A 6,000-nucleotide genomic window follows, 5' to 3' on the forward strand; every position below is an offset into this window, starting at 1 on the left:
GATGTGGTCCCAGTGTACTCAATGCAACTTGCTTTACCAACTACTAAATTTGGCATTCATTACCAACACAGTAACAGAAGCACAATTCCAATAATTAACATAATTACAATAGACTCCCTAATTTATTTTAACAGAGGAATTTCACTTATAAATTTCCTCTAATAGTCTTCCTGATGGTCTCCCTAACTATGCTTCTAACCCTTTTCAACGTTCTTAGGTACACCACCAAGTAGAAAGCAGTATTTAAAATACAAACACTACTATACAAAGCAATTAACAACCTGTTGCCTAGATATGCTGCTGACACTATTACAATACTCACTGTCATGTAACCTTTGGATCTTCTAATCTCAAACTTCTGACTACGCCTGAGCCAATTTGTGCCTTTTACACTTTTTATGCCTTCCACCCTGTGGGCCTTTCAAACATCTTGGCATCTGTTATTGGCCCGCAGACTCACTCATGGAGTTTAAAACTGAGCTGGAAGACCACCTATTACAAGTGATAGGAGGTTTACAATCAGCTGCTCTTCTGCAGACCTGCCTGGAGCACTCTGTTTTGAACAGCAATCCATCCTTAGCTAGAACTCCATGGTGCCCTTGTCCAGCATGCACAGGTAAGTGTGGAATTTATCATGAGCAGTCCGCCATTGCCATGTATGCAAAAAAAATCTAATCTTTCTGTACCTGTGCCAGAAGCTATCCAGCACATTTCTGATCTAAATGTTATTTAGCTGTTGTTAAAATACAAGAGATGGATAGGTAGGTGGACGGACAGGCTGACAGACGCACAGACAAATTCTGCTTTTAACCTCTGGTAGAGAGGTCAAACACCAGAGGAACAAATATAGCATTTCTATAAATTTCCATACTGAGGGCAACCCCCCCTTTGCCTGGCTGCATATGTTTCTTTCTAAACATAGAGTATTATCTCTTACATGTAAGTACACCTAGCAGCATTGTGGCTCTGCATGCGTTTAGGGATAAAAAAGTGATGTTTCTCTCTGTGTTACTTCAACTGACTCAAGAGCTACTAACATGGAAAATGACCCCCTTTAATGCATTACCAAGATGTGGACTTTCTCTACAGGACAATGATGTGTGTTAGCTTCCTACTGAAATTGGGTGTACTACTGTTTTGTTGTTGAAATTGACTGTTTTGGGTTGCTTTCTCTCATGATGGGGGGTGCCCTGCCTTGATTGCTTTGAAATCGGTATCTTCATTTATTGAACAAGAATAAATTCTTCTTCTCTTAAGGCCTTAAGGCTGCTGGATATTGAATGTCTTTTGACTCTGTCCTGATGAAGGCTCTCTGTAGTTTACCTCTCCTTTGGGGGTTGAAATGTCGACACTCTATGCTCTATGGACAGCTGCCTTTTGATCTCTTGATGGGACTATTATTTCAGTCTTTAGTGACAAATTATACAATGTGTCTCTCGCTATAAGCACTGTGTAGCCACTGAGTTATTTACTTTTATGTGTGTTTATAATTTGGCACTTTTCTACCATGTTTTATTGCTTGAGCACCGTGCCATATCACCTTTGTTTGCATCACCTTACAGTCATTTATGATTAAAATTATAATAATACTATTGTGTTTTATATTCTCATTGAGGACCTTGTCTTATTGTTATTGTAACAACTGTTTGAAACTTTGTTCATTTTTAAGGCTCAGTATTTGATATATTTTGATATTTTCTCCTCAAAGAGTCCATGGTAATTTTGTATATAAACAATCCAAGAGGAGCTATTGTTGCTTAATATTGTTGTACAAATATAGAACTGAAATGGAATGAACTGATTAGCTGCTGGTGCATGTTTATATTTTTCTTTTCATTTCACCTTGTACTACTGTGATTCAATAGTTAAAAATGTATTTAGATGCATAGTAAAGGATATATGTAGGTACCTCTGCTTCTGCATGCATTACAACAGCACCATGGAGGACGTATGTGGTAATCCGGTGATGTGCTTTGCCATGTATAGGACACACTTCTGTGGCCCTGCCTAGAAACAGCCTTCCTAACACTGAAGAACATTGAAGAGAACCAGTTGTTGTCCACACCCCAAAGAAACACTACAAGGCTGGTAGCATGCCCCTGCCCCTTGATCGATCAGCGATTTTATACCAAGACCAGGCACAATATTTATGCTAACTAGGGCCTTTAAAAATGGCCACTTCTAGCCCCCACCACATCCTAGTAGCATTGGGTTAGCAAGCAGCAAACTTGTTACAGGACTCTATGACCCAATGCATGCTTGCCATCATCCTCCCATGGTTGTTGAAATGGGCCATCTCAGGCATCTTGCACACTCATCAGCACAACTGATATCAGCACTAGAATGGCCATGTGACATCTGATCCTCCACCTGACATCATGCTACTCCAATAAATCAGAACCTTTAAGTGGTACTTACCCAGCACTGCAGAGTACAGTGGTGAAGAAATACAAAGGTAATTTCAGTTCAGCCCAATTGAGGCATGGAAAGGCATAAGAGCCAGAACCACAGAGATGTGCTCAGCAGGTTGGGCCACCTCACTCACCTTGTACACATCACCCAGTCACACCTCACACATGGTTGACAGGACAACTCTTGGCCATTACGGTGCACCTTGAGGTGCATTACACTACAAGTATGGCTGCAACATCAGCTAAGTGCAATCTTCATCAGGCAGCCATGGCCTACCTAGCCAATGGAAGTGAGTCCTCTCAAAAAAAGAAAACAGTTCAAGATACAACAAACAATGACTCAGCAAATCTGAGTGTTCTACACCCTGCATGCAGGAGCTTTATGACTTCAAACAGACAAAGTGATGAGAGGAGTGTTTGCAACTTGTCTACCCATTGGCAATCACTCAGGCTTGCAATCCAACTCATGCTGTTATTCTCAACATGCCATGCCGTTTGGACCTAGCCAAACTGTGGTCCAGCTTAGGGAGGCCCTTGCCTAGCTGTTCATGAGGGTCTGCTTGTATTTGGAGCAGGGTCACAAGTGATTTACATATGACTGGGTCCAAACTGAGGTGGCATGGCAGGCAAAAAAAACAAAGGTTTGGAATACTATCTCGACCAGTTGTCAGTGGTTAAACTTACTGTGAGCGTTCCTTCCATTACTTTTTGTATGTTTCCTTAATCACTTCAGCCACAAAGTGTGGTAAATAATTGAGGAGGCACCCAACAGAAGCACAGTCCTTTTCATTTCTATGAACGCAGATATAAACTTGTTATTTTAACGTCAACAGCTACGTAAACAGACTAGAATCGCACAATTTATCACTTCTACATCAACAAAATATTCCTTGCAGCCCTCCTTGTGGCACTCTGAAAGGGCTCCTTCATGATACTCACATACACACCCATCCCACCGAGAGCATCATCTACTTCAGACCAAAACCACTGCTTATCAAGGTGACTTTGGACTTGATATCTTAGTCGGAGTTGTAATGCAGGCCTCTCCAGCACTTGCAACTCAGGACCCTCCAAAGGCCCCCAATCCATCAGCGGGCTAAATTCAGCCTAAGTCAAATAAATATCTGTAATATATGGTAGATTCCGGTGCTTCTCTTCTTATTATGTAGTGGAACCCAATCACTTTGCACTACGCAGCTGATCGTAGAGAAATGCCTTACTCAAAATGCTCTGAGACAACATGCCTTCTTAGCGTGGGGCATTTCCCAAGTTCACTGAAAACTGGACAAATATCTACTGAGAAAATCCAACCTAGACTCCAGTGACCTCGCCACTTACCGTGCATCTACACTCACCTTCCTTAAAAAGATAATAAGCAATTACAGAACAAAATCTAATTTACCACCACTGTTAGAAATGGGGTCTCTAACTGACAGTGAATTGCAGCCTCTCTAAGTGGGGACCCTCAATCTAGTCAGGGTAAGGAAGTCACACAGCTAAGATAACCCCTGCTCACCCCCTTAGTAGCTTGGTTCAAACAGCTAGGCTTAACCTAGACACAATGTGTAAAGTATTTGTACACAAAGACACACACACAGTGACACAGTGAAAACACTACAATAGGACTCCACATTAGTTTAGAACAATAGCCAATATTTATCTGAGTAAAACAAGACCAAAACAACAAATCAAACATACACAAGCAAAGATACAAATTTTTAAAGATTATAGCTTAGTATAGTGCTTAGAAACACAATAGCTCCGAATGGGGCTATCAGAACATCTTGACTGAGTCTTTTCAACAGTCCGACACCGCAATCAAGAGAGTGTGGGCCGGACACGGAGTCACACGGACCTTCACATACAGTACCTTTGCAAATGAGAAGGAAACAAAGATGTTGCACGGAGTTGGGGAGGTGAAGCATCACTGGAGCCAGTGCAGCATCGGTTCCATACTGCCACCATGGGGGTGAGGCATAAGTTCCTTACTGCTAGGCAGGGGAGGTGAGGTGTTGGTTCCTTATAGGTACAGTGGAGGTGATGCGGCATTGACGGCCTGGCATCAGTTCCTTATGGCAAGGCACGGTCGATGAATCCAGCAGGTTAAGATGCGAGGCGTCTACTTTGGAGTATCGTAATCAAACTATGGTGCCATAGGTGCTGCAGTGGGGTCAGAGTTGGGTGCCATGGACATCGTGGTGGTGCAGTGGAGTCAAGACTGGGGCGCCAGTCGCAGTCGTTGTGCTCAGCGGAGGCCATGTCTCCAGTGCAGGCAACTGGGTGGAGTTGGTCTGCGGCAACAGTTCTGAAGTCGCTCTGGAGTCGATGTACTTGTTTCTTCTTGGTTACACCAGAACTCACTTCCAAAGGCCCAGGAACCAGATTTGGCACCAGTTGGCAAGTCAGGACTCTGAGTAAGAGAGCCTGGGCACTGGCAAGTGACATCTTTGCTGTCCCTGAGACTTCTTAATAAGAGGCAAGCTCAGTCCAAGCCCTTGGAAAACGTTTGGAAGCAGGATTTAGAAAGCAAAGTCCAGTCCTTTCGCTCCCGGGATAGAAGCAGCAAGCAGCAGGCCAGTGCAGCAAAGAGACAGACAGAGTGGCAGTCCCTCCTACAGCATCCTGCTCTTCTTCCTGGCAGAATGTCCTCAGTCCAGAAGGATTCTAACTATGTGGTTTCAGAGGTCCAGTACTTATACCCATTCTTGTCTTTGAAGTAGGCAAACTTTCAAGAGAAGTCTTTGTAGCACACAAGACCCTGCACTTCCTTGCCTGGGCCCCATACACATTCTGGGGAGTTGGAGACTGCTTTGTGTGAGGATAGGCGCAGCCCTATGCAGCTGTATGTTTCAGCTCCTCCCACCACTCTAGCTCAAGAAGACCCATCAGGATATGCAGGGCACACCTAAACTCCTTTTCTGTGACTGTCTAGAGCTAAGACACAAACAGCCCAACTATTATCCTGACCCAAACATGTATTCAGGAGACAGGCAGAGGCACAGAATGGTTAAGCAAGAAAATCCCCACTTTCTAAAAGTGTAATTTTCAAACTTGCAATTCAAAAACCATCAAAAGATGATTTTAAAATTGTGAGTTTGGAGACCGGAACCTCCATATCTGTATCTGCTCCCAATGGGAAATTACACTTTAAAAGATATTTCAAGGCCATCCCCATCTTACCCTATGGGAAAGCTAGGCAATGCAATAATGAAAAACAAATTTAGCAGTTTTTCCTTATCAGGAAATGTAAAACACTACAGCACATGTCCCACCTTTTACATTCACTGCACCCTGCCCATGGAGCTGCTTTGGGCCTATCGGAGGGGTGACTTACTTGCCAGGACAAAATGGCAGTTTAAAACTGCAAACACAGACACTGCAGTGGCAGTTCTAAGACATGTTTACAGGGCTACTCATGTGAGTGGCACAATTAGTTCTGTAGGCCCACTAGTAGCAGTTGATTCACAGGCCCTGGGCTCACATAGTGCACTTTACTAGGGACTTACTAGTAAATCAAATATGCCAATCATGGAGAAATCAATCACCAATACAATTTAGACAGAACACATATGCACTTTATCACTAGTTA

Source organism: Pleurodeles waltl, chromosome 8 (assembly GCF_031143425.1).
Source record: "Pleurodeles waltl isolate 20211129_DDA chromosome 8, aPleWal1.hap1.20221129, whole genome shotgun sequence".
NCBI lineage: Eukaryota > Metazoa > Chordata > Amphibia > Caudata > Salamandridae > Pleurodeles > Pleurodeles waltl.